We start from the raw sequence: 15,813 nt of genomic DNA on the forward strand, positions 1-15,813 counted from the left end.
GAAAGTTTAAAGTGAAAATTAAGAGAAAACTAATAGCTTAATAGGCAGCTGATAGGAATGCGGTCTGATTGCAGTGTGTGACTCATGCATGAAGACAAGAGTCTATGGCTGGGGTTTCTTTTAAAGAAGTGTGTTTCACACTTCAGACTAAACTGAAAACTGAAGGCCAGGCTGGGTGTCATTCTGTGCAACCTGATCTAGTTGAAGATGTCCCTGCTCTTTGCAAGGGGGTTGGACTACATGAGTTTTGAAGGTCTCTTCCAACCCAAACTGTTCTACGATTCCATGGTAAGTCAGCTAGAGTCTGAAAACATTTCAGAGTGTGCCAACTTACTATTAGGAAGCAATTTTTACTATTTAATATTATCACTACTGCCTTTTGCTCTACCATAGACCATAGAACCTTCACTGAGTAAACAGCACATTATCTATGCACCCCACTGGTGTATTAAACCAATGAAGTCAAGAGGTGACTGCACTCACAGTAAAGAATGAGCACGATTTTGTAGAGATTAAAAACCTTACCTACACCCACAACGGTGGATAAATAAGTCTGAAAAGGATCTTTCAAATCCCGCTGAACAATTACAGTGGGCTCTGCAGGGGGGAAGGCGAACGTGCGCTGTCCTTTAACTCCATCCCCAAAGCGAGAGCCAAGGGGAACCGGCGGCTCCCGCGGCACGCCGCTGGGGGGCGCTCAAACACCGGCAGCGGGCAGAGCCTCCGCGTGCGCTGAGCTCCGGCTCCCGGCTCATCCCAGCGGAATGCCAGGGAAAAGAACCCGGCAGCAGGGTGTGAGAGATGCAGACTGAGAGATGTGCGCTGCTTGCGCACGGAGGTTCGTTAGCAATGAGAACTGAAACAGCCCAAGCTGCGCTATTGGTTTTCATCTCTGTTCTTCTCGGAAGCTAGGAGATCTGGCCCCTCTGTAGGAATGTGTTCTATATTTGATGCCCAGACTCATCTCAAACCTTGTAAGGAACGCCCTACAGGGCGGCTCATCAGGATTTAACTCTCACTCCGGATAGCGTAAACCTCTCCTAGTCTAAATGTCCGCTAAGTTCTTGGGGCACAGCTTATGTTCGGCACTCCTGACACCTACTGCTAGGCTTGGTATTCACAGCCGAAAGCAGACTTAACTATAGGTCGTTACTGTACATCAACGGTGCTATCTTGCTAACCCATTGAACTGCTTTTGCCTTTAACATCTTTTTATTTTAGCTCAAGCTTACTTTTGCTGGTGTATCTGATAACTACAGTTCTTGCATTTTAAGGCTGTAGATGCTCCTGCCACAATTACAGAAGAAAAGGGCTGTGAAAACATGCATGGATTCAGGAAGAAAACTGTGGAATTAAATGTCTGTTTAACCTATGTTTTGACCTTTCTATCACAGTGAAACATTCGTCCCCAGCAGAACCATTAGTTGACCACTGCAATCTTCACTTTTATACACCAGAGCCCACTTAATTAAGAAGACAGCATAAGAAATAAGGAGCCATTTGTCACAAGTAATGCCAAACAGCCAAGTATTGGCAGCACAAAACTGGAGGCCTTTCCCTAGGGGGCCTTTTTCTTCCCAGGCTTGCTAACTCCAGACTGAAAGAATATGTAAATGAACATAGTATTTTAATCACAACCAAGAATGCTAAGGTTAGGGTTAACTAAAAACTTGAATCAATAGAGATTTCAATTAAGAATAGCCTAATTTAGTATTGAAAATTTCTTTACTTCCCAAATTGGTTGTCCTGCACAGAAAAAGAAAAGCTCAGACACTTCAAAGCTCTTAGTTAACCCTGTCCCCAAGATGATGATGTTTATGACAGTTACTGGGAAGTTCTTACAGGTATGAAGCAATTTAGATAGGAAATTGGGATTAAAATATATCCATACTATCACTGATAGGGACCCACCTTAGGAAGGGGGCAGCTTCCACTCCAACAACAAGAGAACAAATGCAGAAAGCAGCCAGAGTCACTCTTTCCCTGGGCATCTTCTGTTTGATTTTAATCAGGCAGCGATAAAGGAGTCTGTAAAACCCTTGGCCAGTCAAACGTATGCTTCTGATGAAACAAAACCAAAACAATCCAGGGACATGGACCAAAAAATGTAAAGTGTGAGAATGCCAGCCTCAGTAATACTGATAATCTGGGAGACAAAGAGTTGGGAAAAAGCCCTTGCTCCGCTATGAATTTCCTTTGTTAAAACAAAGGGACTTCAGGTCCCCAGCTCTAAAGCAAATGGCACCATCAAATCGTTAAAAAGAGAGAGAGAAAACAATGAACATAAAACTTTGAAGCAGTGTTTCTGTAATTCCTGTGTAATTCTGTAATTACACAGTGTTCCTGTAATACTGAACATCTGACTTTTGTTAATGGACAAGATGTTTTGGGGCTTCAGCCCTTGGTTCTTCAGGCTGTGTTTTACACACAATAGTCTTTACAAAGTCTGCAACCACACTAATAAAACCAGGATAGGAATCATTTACATTTATTAATTACTTAACAATGCCAAACTAAAAAGTAGACACATCTTACACTTCTATCTATACATTCCATTCAGAAGCTCCTTCCACCCACTCTTTATACCACCAGTAATTTTCTCCTGGTCTGAAGATGACCTCAGAAGGTCTTCTAAATAAAATTAAAAGGTATATGAGCAAAATCTGGCCTTTTTTGCTGGCATTTGCACACTTCACACTCTTTCATTACAATAAAACAATACAGAATCTCAGCCTGCTAGTAAGAAAATGTTATTCTGATGACTTTTGCAGCTACTTCTGCTTAAGACAAGTTCAGCATCAGTGAAAGAACTTTTCTTTGTCCTTATGAGCCAGCAACCAGAAAAGTCTCTACTCCACACTTCAAAAAAGCTTTTCAGGTACTTTTCATTAATAGTCAATACTTACTTTTAATCATGTTCCCCCCTTGTTACATATGACTGTGTTAAGATAAAAATATACATAGCAGAATGTAATACTTAAATAATGTGACCCCTCTTGCCAATAAGAGCATTAATGTCAACTTAGCTAGTACATTTACTTCAAATAAAGATGTTACTGGAAATTATTATCTGTAAATCCCTAAGAAGCTCAGAACTCCTTTTCAAAGCCTGAAACAGTTACAGGAGTTTAAGAAGCTTCAAGAACTGCAGTCACCCAGGTTTCCAAACTGTAAAAAGCCACAATTTTCTCTGCCTCACAATGAGGTTTATGTCAATAGAATGTTTTCTATGTTCATTAAGAGGCCTTTGTAAGAAAGAAATACAAAGTACAAAATAAAGATGGTGCAAATCAAAGTGATTAATCTGATCAAGAAAAGCTAAACAGAACCCAAGCCCCCTGGGTTTTTACTGACTCCATTCTGCCTCCCCCCTTTTCTCCTTCTCCGAATTCAATGTGCTGCTAGCAGAGAAACAAACCACTCACAGCAAGATGTTGAGGATCAGAACAATCCAGGACTGTAGCAGGATCACAGCAAGAATTTAAGCAGACACCAAACACACACCTGTTCCCAAACACAAGTAATATCTGTAACCCCACCCTAAAATGCCCTGGAGCAGGGGAGGGGTGAAGCACTAGCTGGGATAAAAGAGGCAGGATGAGCAGTGGTTTAGGTTCCTTTCTGTGTAATGTTTGCAGCACTTCTGGCTGCTCAGGACTGACCCCTTAGGGGTTGCATTTGTTGAGGCTGACTTCTGTTCCTCTTGTACCAGGAGTGCTTTCTTGCTGGAGTCACAGTGTCTGGAATACAGCAGCTTGACTGCCAGGAGGAGAGGTCACAGCTGTTTCTTGTGCTCTTTGTCACATAGGTGGTGGGTTGATGGAGCAGTCCTGCTTCTGCTTTTACCCCAGGAAACTTTAAATCAACCACCCCATATAAAGTTTAATTGTACTGTGGCTCTGGCAGTCCCTTTCTGCCTGTGCATTGCTCCAGCCAGTGCACTGCAAGCAGCTGCTTGGGGTTCTCCTTCATTGCCTGTGCAGGAATGATGTCTGTGCTCAGGAATGCTTTCACCCCAGGTGGAGCATCCTGCTGTGCTGTCACTAACATCTTCCTTGTTGGTGCATTCCCCAACTTGGTGGGATGCAAGCAGATTGATGATGAGGGCAGAATGTTTCCTGAGGAAGGCTTTTCCTTGAAACAGCTCCAGCCACTCTCGTGTTTTGGGTAACCTCAGCATAGGTTGTACAGCTGGGAGCTTGGAAGATGCTGGTTTGTCAAAGCTGTGTGGAAGACAAGTGATCTCCAAGGCCTCATAACCCAGAGCCTCTTCCCTGCTAAACTTTGCAGCTTCTTGGGAAAGTTTGCCCTGCCAGGTCAGAAATGGTCTCTGTCCAGGCACCTAAACCCAGCAAGAGGAGATCATGGAGAAAAGGCTGCTGCTGGGTCAAGCAGAGGGTGCTGGAAAGCAGCATCTGTGCCCTGGCCTGGGAATCAAACACAGGGAAGGCAGATGTGAACACAGTCTGTTTAAGTGGGGGACATAAAAACAGGGGATGAGGGTTAGGTGGCAGGGTGGGAATTTTATATTGACAGTAAAAACATGCAAAAATGATAGTAAGATTACGGTAAAAAACACTATTATAGTTATAACAACAAAAGAACAGTGTAACAACAAAAAGCTACAATAAAACAACAAAACAACTACAGTATGAGAACAAAACAACAGTATAGCAAGAATATTAGAACAACTGTAGAATAAACATAGAACAATAAAAATCTTCAACAAATATCAAAGTCGACGACGTTTTGTCGTTGGTGGTGCAAAAGGCCACTCGGTGTCTCTACGGTCCTCCTCCTTCAGGAAGAAAAAAACCCAAACAGAACAGGTTTAGTCACAGCCGTGTACATCGCAATTTAGAAGGAAGGAGATGCTGTAACAGCTCAAATATAAAACCAAAGTGTGATTTCATTAAGGAATGTTTCAGTGTTTGTGTTTTTTTCAGTAATCCAGACTGCACCCAACACCCACAATCACAGGGCTCAGAGTAAAAGAGCTGGCAGCGAAGCCCTCCTGGGGGTGGTGGGGACCCCACGGGCGGGGGGGGAAGCTCTCGGGTGACCTCTGGCTCCAGCAGTCTCTGCCCCGCTCCCACTGAACAGCACCAGGGCAGAGAGCACCGCAGCTCCTGGGAGCTGGTAAATCCCAAATGGGTGGGGATGAGCCACAAGTGAGAAACAATTTGGATTTGGTGATGGGGAGGACCCCATCCCCTCTGGACTCCCGCAGTGGCTCCAGAGCACCCTGACAGGGGGAGGGGGCACCAGCAGAGAGGGGATGAGAAGGGAGGGCAGAGACTGCCAGGGCTGCATCAGAAGTTTGCACGTTAGGGCACGCGGCAAAATAAAGCCAGGATGGAAACGCTGCACAGACACCCAGAGGTTCATCAGCCTCGGCTGGGGGACTCTTCCAGCAGGAAGAGTTCCCCCTGTCCCACCCCAGGCGCTGCCACCCAGCGCGGCTTCTTGCCGGCAGCAGAAACGAGGCCTTGCCCCACCACTCCGGTCCCGCCTCGGGGCTGCTCTGGACCGGAGCCCCTGCGGGTGAGGCCAGCAGCACTGGCCATTACTGATTGCAGAAATGATGGCTCCGTGCCTCGTGCCGCTTGCAGGCTCTGTCCCTGGATCTTGACCGGCTGGAAGAGGCAGGGCTGGACGAACCTGGAAGCACAAATGTTGCTCAGGTCTGTGCAGCCGCACCCTGAGCTGGCACCGGGGTTACCACCATCCCTGTTCCTGGGGGAATGGCAGGTTACCACCATCCCTGGAGCCCAGTAGCTACCACCCGAGCCGGCTCCTACAGCACAGCCTGGCCCTTCCGCCATCCCCCAACCCAAGGGGACAATGCAACGCACCAGCTCCTCAAGCCTGAAGCACCAACTCCGTCCTTACCGGAGGAAGCGGCGTCTCCTGCAAGGCCTGAGGGGCGCTGGCCCCAGAAGGGCGCAGGAGTTCCTGGAAAGCAGCACACCTCTGTGAGCCGGGGTCGGCAGAGGAGGCAGAGCCCGGCTGCAGGGAGCTGGCAGCACCCGCAGGAGCCGACGCATCCAGTGCCTCGAGAGGGGGCAAGGAGCGGCGTTTCAGATTCCCCTGCACCCCCCAGGGCTGGGGACTGGGGCAGCGAGTGAGGGAAGCACCTTCCCTTTGCACGGCAAAGCTCAGCCAGGTCCGGCAGCAAAGCCGCTGCCTAAACAAAGCCCTGCCCTTCACCTCCTGCAGAAGCCCCGGCCCCTCTGACTCACCTGGCAACACGGGCGCGCTCCCGCTCCTGGGCTGGGTGACCGATGCTGTGGTCATGGACGCTGCCCGTGTGCGCCCGGTGCCTGAGGAGCCCTGGTGATGGCTGCTGGGAGGGACTGTACCAGTCTCTAAGAGCGTCAGAGCCCAGGCCCCGGCAGCACTGGTCCAGGAGCTTCCTCAGCCTGTGCTACACAGGCACCCGCTGCCCTGCCAGGCCAGGCCAGGCTGTGGCTTTCTCCTCCTTGCCGTGCCCTTCGCCTTCCCAGTCTGCCCTTACCAGCCTTAGGTCCCAAGAGCCATTGAGGGTGCTGCCATGCTGCCTCCCTCTCCCTCTCTAGGATCTCCTCCACAATGGGGTGCTCGGGATTCAGCTCAGGGAACTGCCAAGAGAGAGCAGTAGCTTAGTTCCTTCTGAGGGCAGCCGGCAGAGCCGCTCTGAAGGAGGTGTGCAAGCAGGCCTGTGCCAGACCCATGAAGCCGTGGTTCTGCCACAGCCACCGCAGAGCTCCGGTCCCCATTCGTTTTGGCCCCGGCTTGGCTCCGAGGGCACGGCAGCCTTGCCCAGGCCACTACCTGCTCCAGCAGCGGGCAGCAGTCACGCACAGCCACCACGCACCGGGGCAGGGGAGAGCCTCATGTCCCACCCAGCCAAGGCCGAGACCTCCTGCCCCGAGGCAGGCAGGTCAGCCTGCCCCCCGCCCTGCAGGAGTTGCACTGAGCACGTTCTACCCCAGAGAAGGGCAAAAGAGGCTGTGAGACAGCGCCAGTGGGTGGGTCTTGCCAGGCACCAGCAGGCAGATGCTCCTCCTGCGTGGCCTTCCTTTCCCCCCTGAAGGTGGTGGGCTCGGGGACTTCTCAGGGCTCTCGACAGCTACAGGAGGAGACAAGTCAGGAGCAGCTCCCAGCAGAGGCTTTGGCCTGCACCAAGGGGGTTGTCCCTTCTCACTCCTCTCTGGATGCCCATCCCGGAGGGCAGAGGCAGGGACAGGGCCTTAAGCCGAGGACAAGGCTGCGATGCCCTGGGGCAGCAGCTTGGCCCCAGGAGATCCATGGGGAAGCTGTCACAAGAGCCCGCTGGGGCTCCACGGGCCAGCGGCCCCTTCCCACCACCACGGACGCTCCTTGCACGCTGCCCACCCGAACCACAAACCACACAGGGTGCCGCACGTGGCCACATCTCGCGCTGTGCCACGGGACCCTCTCCGCCATGGGCACACGGCGTTTCCTCTCCTCTCTTTCAGCTGAGGAAGTGTTGGCATGAGCTCTGCCTGGCATCGGAGCAGGCCCGCACCGGTGGCCCATCCAATCCGGCACAGAGCTGGGCCCCACCTACACTCACCTTTTTCCCTGTTCCCCATGGCCAGTGCTGCCATGCAGTGGGCACAGCTGTAGCACTGGGGCTGGCTGAGGTCTTTGAGGGGGCTGCTCAAGGGAGCCTTTTGGGGGCAGAGTCTGGGGGAGCTGCAGGTGACTGAAAGGAAACGGTCATGCAAGGGCAGGAGCTCTGGCACGTGCAGCCTGCGGCTGCCCCATCCTGCCTGTGCCTTGCCCCCGGCTTCCCCACCTGCCCTCTCCCAGCCCTACAGATTATGCCGCTGCCATCCCTGAGACTGGGGAGCACCACAGGTGCTTTGTTCAGCCCATCCACCTCTGCTTGACAGCTTAAAGACTCCTCTGGTTGCTGTTGCCAAGGCAATTCTTTGTGCTGCAGCAGCATGGGAAGCATCTTCAGTCAGAGGGGACACTTAGTGATGGGTCAAGCAGAGGGTGCTGGAAAGCAGCATCACCTGTGCCCTGGCCCAGGAATCAAACACAGGGAAATCAAACGCAGGGAAACACAGAGGAAATCTGTGCTCAGAACTGATCTGTTTTTTTTTATGCAGGCAGAGCAAGATTTGGTCTTTATAGCTAATAAGGGCATCGCAGACTTCTCTTGAGGTCTTAGGGGACAGCCCATCACGAGCACCTGCTGTAATCTAGGTTTCCCTTGCTGGAGATAAATGTGTTGCATTGAGACGTGCAGCCCTCATGTCCCTTCAGGTCTTTCTGGTGAGAGCTGGGGGCAGAGGAGGATGCTCACGCAGGTCCCGTGCGTGCTGCTGACAATGGACACGGCGGCAACAGCGGCTGCCGTGCGGCCGGGCCGGCGCGCTCTGCTCTGCCCCGCGCTGCCTCCCCATTGGCCGGGTTCGCTCAGCGCTGCAACCCGTTTGGCCGGGGCCGCCCCGCGGTGTGTTCTCATTGGCTGAATCCGCCTCGCCTTGCTTCCCCTGTCACCGCCTCTACACATCCTCCGTATCCCCGCCGCTGCAAGCTCCGGCCGGAGGGTAGCGGTGCGCTGTGGCCGGAGGCGGCGGGGAGCGGCGTCCCCTGGGCTGAGGCGGGAGCTTTCCTCCGGTGAGGGCCGTGGCAGCAGGTGTTGCGGCACGGCCGGAGCGGCGGGAGGCGGGTGTCCGTGCGAGGCCTGGCGCTGCGCGGGAGGGAGCGGGGCCATGTGCGTGTGTGAATGGTCCAGCCGGGTTTGGCCGTGTACGAGCTCGGTGGTGTGTGGAGGGTAACACGAGTAAACGATTAGAGAGCTGTCTTAAAGCCGGTTGTTTTGGTACGGGTATAAAAGCGGGACCTTCATGTGGCCATGAGAGAAGCCTCACCTGTGGGTGGGTGCACCGCATCAGAATCTTTCCAATTACCTTAGACTCCTGGCATCGGCTGCAACACGGCTTCCCAGCTGGAAGTGTGGGCCTGGGTGATGATTCAGTGGTGACTGGTAATGTATTTCTTCTTATTCTCTGTTGTTTCTATGCAGTAATGATCTGACACATTGCTAACTTTCTCCGGTACTCACGTATCTCTGATTGGTCTTATTGTACTTATTCAATATATATAGATATTTACCTAATTCACATTAGTGTGCGTGTTTTTAATACGTTTACTGGCTTCAGTGTGCTTGTTTAATAAACTCTGCATATTATACAGATAGAGTGTGGTCACTTTGTGGCATACCCTGTCTGTCAGCAAAACAGCAGTACACAGATGGAGTTTAGTTTCAAGTGGGAAAGCAAGGAGCAAGGGCAATGCTGATGGCACTGTTGTGCTTACTGTGCATAGAAGAAGCCCAGCAGCAGCTTTCTGTCCTGGCTTCTCGGCTGTGGGAGCAGGGGCCAGATGTTTGCACTCTGTGGGCTGTGCTCCAGCACGCCCTAGAGTGGGCACCAGAGAGGAAAGGCAGTGCACAAAGGGAGTTTAGTTTTAGGTGGGAAAGTGAGGACAAAATTATTGCAGAAAAGTGGTCAGGAGAGGTAAATCAGTATACGGATCCTCATCCCATTGAGCGTCTCTGAGATCATGCCAGACATCTTCTAGGTCATCTCCTAGCAGAGGTGGGAGAAAATCCCCTTCTCCTAGGAGGGTATAAGAATGGTAAACATTCTTCAGGAAAATTGACAGGGTTATATCAATTATTGGGATGTACATTTAATCCTCATTCAAAGTACCTGACATTACTGAAATGGGTTTTTCGTTAAACATTACTCAGGAGGCTCCTAGTAGAGCTTGGAAATATTTGACCCTGGCTTGATGCTGACCAAAGGGCATTTCTTACTTTCCAGTGAATGAGAGAGTCAAAGTTAATGAATACCTGGGCCATGAAAAATGTCACCAGGAAATAGTTTAATTATATCTACATAAATTATTTAAGGCAGGAATACTGTACAGGTGTGAAACGAAACACAGGATATCATTTGTGGGAGAGTACATCCTTGGGAACAGCAATACCTTGTCTCTGTACATCATGGGACAAGGACAGCATCTGGCAATGTCAGAAACCAGAGCTGATGGAGGCAAGTTACTTATGAACATGTTCCTGAGGCATGCTGGGGGAATTGGAATGGGAGTGATGTTTCCACCTCAGGCCTTAGATGCAATGGGTTTGATGCCAAAAGAGTCTCCTTCAAAACCGACTCAGACACCTTTCGACCCCAAAGTTTCACACCCAAGAAATGGGCCGAGGACATAGTGAAAGCCAAAGTAATGGGTCAGGCTGAGACACAAGGGGATCAAATGGGAGGAGCAGAGGACCCATCAATCCCACAAGAGGCCATAATGACATCACTATTAAAACCATCCTCACCTCCTCCAAAGACTCAAAAAACAGTAATCCTACAGCCAAATCTCTGCAATCAAGAAACAACAAAAACACCACATGGACGTCTCTTGCAGCCAAAGCAAAACCCTTGTTTGGGAAAATGAGCAAGATGTCAACTGTCTTGAATTGGACACTGATTGCCCCTGGCACGTTACTGGTAAGCTTCTTGTTGATAAAAATTCTCAAAATACTGAAGAATCTTAACTCATGGTTAATTCTCTCAGTTTTCCTGTGGAAAGAATGCCCTGTCCTTTCCAAAGTATTGGGCACCAGACCTTGTGCATTATGTCAGATCGTGCCCATGGACATGTCGAGTATTTCTCTGGATGTGTCTCAGGCTTTTTATCATCTTCCTCTGCATCCTCTTAGTGCTACTGGTCTCTGCATTTCTAATAGGCAACTGGTCTATTTCAGAAAAGCTGCAATGGGGGTCAGTCTTAGCCCTTTTCTGCTTCATCTCTTCAGCACTGCCCTCACAACCAAAAGTGCTGGGCGCTTCAGTATTTGGGGTTTTGCTTATATGGACAGCTTCCTCCTCTGCCACCCAAGCTCTCACTACCTTACTTCAGTTAGCAGCACTGTCTGTGCTTTCCTTTAACCAGTAGGAGTCTGAATAAACTACGATAAACATACTCCTTCTCCTGTAAATGAAATAAAATTTCTGGGATAGCTAATCAAGGAAAACTTTTGCACACTCACTTCTTTAGAAATAGGATCTAGAAAACTGCAATTTCCATTTTAGTTTAACCCTTCCCATAACTATTCTGGCATTCAAGCCAGCCTTTCAGCTTTACTTGAATTTCTGCTGCTTTCATTCCTCACTAATAATGAGGGAAGAAATTATGCCCGTGTTGTGTAAAGTGAACACCTCTAGGTAGGCACTTTACCCTGATCCTAACATGAATGCCCAGGCAAAGTCTCCATTTCCCAGCTGAGAATGCTATCTGTTTAAGTAATAGTTTCAGTTTGTACAATTAAAGTTTAGAACAAGGTCATTCTGGGTTACCCAGGTCTTAAATAGAGCCTTCCTACCAAAAGCCTGACTCCATCAGACTCTGAAAGGATTTCCTGCAATTCCAGAGACTGTTTTACCATGACCATTCCTATCAAGGTTGATTTGTACCAGAAATCTTACCCAAAGTCATGTCAAAGCACTTTGTTTAGGTCTCACTCCCCAGTGAACAACATAGTCTTCGCCAATGTGCCTTCACCCTTGCTCAAGCAATCATTTTCTGTACTTCCTGCCACAAACAAAACCTTTATCTGTGGCCAGTGACTGAGGTGGAATACTGCTGGATTTATGAAGGAATAACAGAGAGATAGATCCATGGTGAGGTTTGAACATTAAAGCCATTGTGGTTTCATGTATCAGCAGTGGAAGACAGGACAAGCTCCTATTTCTGGATCCAGTACAAGCTTGCTCTGGTATCTTTAGCACCATGGACTGCCACACATGTCCCTGCTAACTACTTAGACTCTAAGGGAAGAATGGAGATTCTTACCTCTACAGGAGATTGTTATGGATTACTGTTAACCCAGTGGGACTCTGATCTTAGTTGGAGAAGCTAAAAATTGTTACAGTACAAGTAAATACAGACATTTTCATCATACTCTGTGTGCAGGTATGTTCTGAAGAGATGCATCATAGCAGCTGCAGCATTCCCATACCGGGTTTCTCTGTTTGCCATGCTACTGATTCACCAGTCGATTTTTTCCAGGAAACTCCACTTCTTTCCCCCCCACCCCCAGCCTTCCCATTGAAAAATGAGCCAAACATCTGAGTAACAGTTAAACTTTTGAACCTGTTATGTAGGAGTAGCCTTGAACTTGGGCAAAATATCTGTGCCCAGACTGATGTTCTCAGCCTAGGTTTAGTCTCCTACTTTATTTATAGGTCACATCTAACTGAAAACAAAACAGCTTTTAGTCCTTGTTACATTCTTATTCAAGCCAGCAGGGAGCTATGAGTTGAAGAAAAAGTACAGTGAATCACTGCCTTCTTTTCCCCAAATTCTCTCTTAACAAGGAATTTCAGAGCATTTGCCTTTATGATACATATCCATGGTCCTGTACAAGTGTTACCTTTGCATACCTTTGCATAGAATATATGAAGAAGTAATCTGTTTTTTACTACTCAGTAACAAACTCAGTCAAGGTTTATTCAAAGAGAGACTCCTTAAAGCAAGCTAAGGTATCAGCAAACGCACAGCAAAAAAGCAGCTATAAGGGGGGTAGACTGGTACACCACAGCATAACAAAATGGTACTATTTCCTGATGACAATTTGATTCCAGAATATAAATACTTAAAAATAATTAGCGTTTAACCTTTAAGAAAACAAGTTGCTTTTTTGCTAGATACAAACTTCAAGAAACTCAAGCCAGCAGATGTTATAATGGGTATACAAATGGTTCCTGTTTGCCTAACAGGAACATTTTTTAATCCTAAAAAATGATACCTCACACTGCTACCATTTAAAATGTCTTTTCAGTGACTCCAGCATGTAAAACCAGATTAACATTGAAGAACATGTTGCAGGGAGCTATATCTATCTTACCATCAGCTTTTTTTTTTTTGCCAAGAAGTTAAAGTAGGGGAGCAAATGTTGCTAATGGTGTGAATCCAGCTGGAAGACTCTCCACTGAGCAGAAACTACTAGTGTAATCTGTGATTCGTGTTGTGAATGAGGAATTGAGGGAGAAAGTCAAAGAAAAGACAGCATATTCAAGAAAAGCAAGATGCTGAATGTGAAACCTTGACCCTTTTTAAGGTGACAGGAAAACTTCCAGGATTTCCTATTCTAACCACAAGAAGAATGATTATGATAATATACCCTTGCCAAGGGAAAAGTTTAATGCAGTAAGGACCACAGCAAATGGATGTAGCATCCAAACAGGCATTATACAAGAAATATCTCAGGGAAGAGAAAATAATCTAAATTCTTATTGCCCTTCCATTTAATGCAGAGATTGGAGAGACAGTTGCAGAGAGGCTGTGTCACAGACACAGTAAAACAGATTTAAGAATACAATCTCTCCTATCTCGAGATCTTTTCCTAAAATGTACTGCTTGTTGCCTCAGCAAATAGTAGGATGAGGTGTTAGTGCATAGGAATTACAAAAAGTAGATATTAACAGAACACTTCAGATCAGTTCATCCAGCCTGGGAAAGGCTTTTCTCTCTTCTCAGATAGCATGTTGTGTTTATGGACAGGCAACATGAACTGTGAGCCAACCTAGTTCCACACTGCTGTGGCACGATGGCTTCATTTTCATGACAGGATTCCATAGAGTCGTTATGGCTGTAAGGTAACACAAAACTAGTGTATGTCTCGGTCACACACCTGCCCTCACCACCAGAGCCATATTCTACATTTTGCAGCTGCACACAAGGTGATTTGACAGAGCAAGATTAAAGTACTTTAAGTTGCTAGTGCTTCCGATGATGAAACACGTATTGCTCTTATAAACTAGGGTTGAATCTGCTGCTAGAATAAAGGAATCCAGGTCATCCATGCCAGCTTAAAGCATATCCTTTCTTTCTCTACCCACAGCCTCTTATGTTCCTTACAAGGAAAATAATACACAAGCCATAGGAGATCATAAAACACTTCACTTGTTAAGATAACTGCCAGTGAGTGACCTAACGGTGAACAATTCAGGATGATTTTGATTAACAGAATGTAATAGAAATAGAATTGTTTCATATAACCTTTCAGTCTTCAGCGCTGTAGTTAGGTCCTCTATTAATAGAGCTGTCAGAAACATGTACTCGTGCTTGAACTGACATCAGGTACAGAAAGTTGAGTGAGTTAATTTAGTGCTGGCTTAACTGACATTGGGAACAAAGCCTGCCTTTTATTCCTGAAAGAGAAATACCATCCACAATAGTGTCGCTTCCCATCAACATGCCTCGATTCCAATCTGGGTGACTGTCTCTTAGCATAGTAAATTTACAAAATGCACTTGAACATGATAGACTTCTATGTTAAAATGGATAGATTGTTTTTTAAGATCGAATGAACCTGTCTGAAGCAATGCAAAATACAAATACAAAATACATTTGGGAATTAGAGTCAGCGTACAAAGAAGAAAGTCTACAGAGATTTTCTTTGGCTAAGAACACCCTTTATGAGATGGATTTCAGTAACAGTATTGTACACCGTGGTATGTCTTGTATCATCCTAGTTTAATCATTGAAGAAGACAGATTTAATCAGAACTGCAAGCATATCTGAGAATAGTATTCTGATTAATTGTACTAGCCCAGTAATGAAACTCTCAGACTATATTAGGCCTTACAAATTGCAGCATGGGAAAAGACTTTAGCATTGCCAACTAAAACCATCTCTCTTCTTCATCATCTCTTTCCTTCATTGCAAGCTGAGTTTGTTGTTCACAAACAAAATAAACCCTTTGTAGTAGAAAAAAATAAAGGGGGTTGTTTCTGTAGAAAATTTGAGTATTTTGGCAAACAAATACAGGATAAATCCCTTTGTAGTCATTTCTTTCTGCAATAGGGCAGGGTGTTTTCTGCTTTATGTCACTGGCAATAATGGTTCATCCAATTAGCCAGAAACTGTTTTTGCATGAGAATTAAAATGTAAAATCAAAGAATCCAACAGAATACTCAAAGCCAATGGCAGAGGAGCAGAGTTGGCCCATTCCTTTCATTTTAGTCTCACACACCTATTTATCACAGTATATTTTTCACAGTCAACACATGAATATACAATTGGCATTTTTGTCAGTCCTTTCCTGACCATTTACTTAGTTCTTTGGGATAAACTTTTTACCTCTGTCAGCTGTGTCTGTCGTGACTTGCAGTCACCTTCCAAAAGCTCCTATTCTGAAGGATTTTGGTGGAGATGCAAAATCAAGCCTATGTCCTTCCGGGATAAACTACTGCTGGAGAGCCCCCTTACCTCACAAGCACAAGAAGGGCTTTGACTTGAGCATTTAGACCTCCTTCTCGTTCCTGGGCACATCTTCACCACAGTGGCATGCTCCCCCTCACACAAACATCCCCATCACACCCACAATCTCTTACATTTTGCAGCAAACCTGCATTTGCAACTCCTATCCAGCAGCCAACTCTTTTTTAGCCTGTGCTATTTAGCTGCTCTTTCTATCCCCTCAAGAAAACGGTGTGTTTTGTAGGGCTGTGGAAATAGCAGCACTCTAAGGAGAGACAATGCCCAGATAACTTCTGTTACTGGCTGCCCTGTGTGTAATACTGTACAGAGTGGCAGCTGACGGAAGACGCGTCTCGCAGGGAGCAGCAAGCTGTCCCTCAGGAGAAGCCCCTCTGCCCTCAGAGGTGCCAAGCAGAGGCAGGCAGCAGAACCACCGCGCTGTGGAGGAGGGCGCACTATGTCCCTCCTGAGGACATTCCTCCTAATAGACTTCTCTTCCCTCACTGCAGGCTTTAA

The sequence above is a fragment of the Pezoporus flaviventris genome, unplaced genomic scaffold (genome assembly GCF_033815535.1).
Source record: "Pezoporus flaviventris isolate CSIRO_AGI_PZ_B2104156 unplaced genomic scaffold, CSIRO_AGI_Pfla_v1 ptg000063l, whole genome shotgun sequence".
Taxonomy (NCBI): Eukaryota; Metazoa; Chordata; class Aves; order Psittaciformes; family Psittacidae; genus Pezoporus; species Pezoporus flaviventris.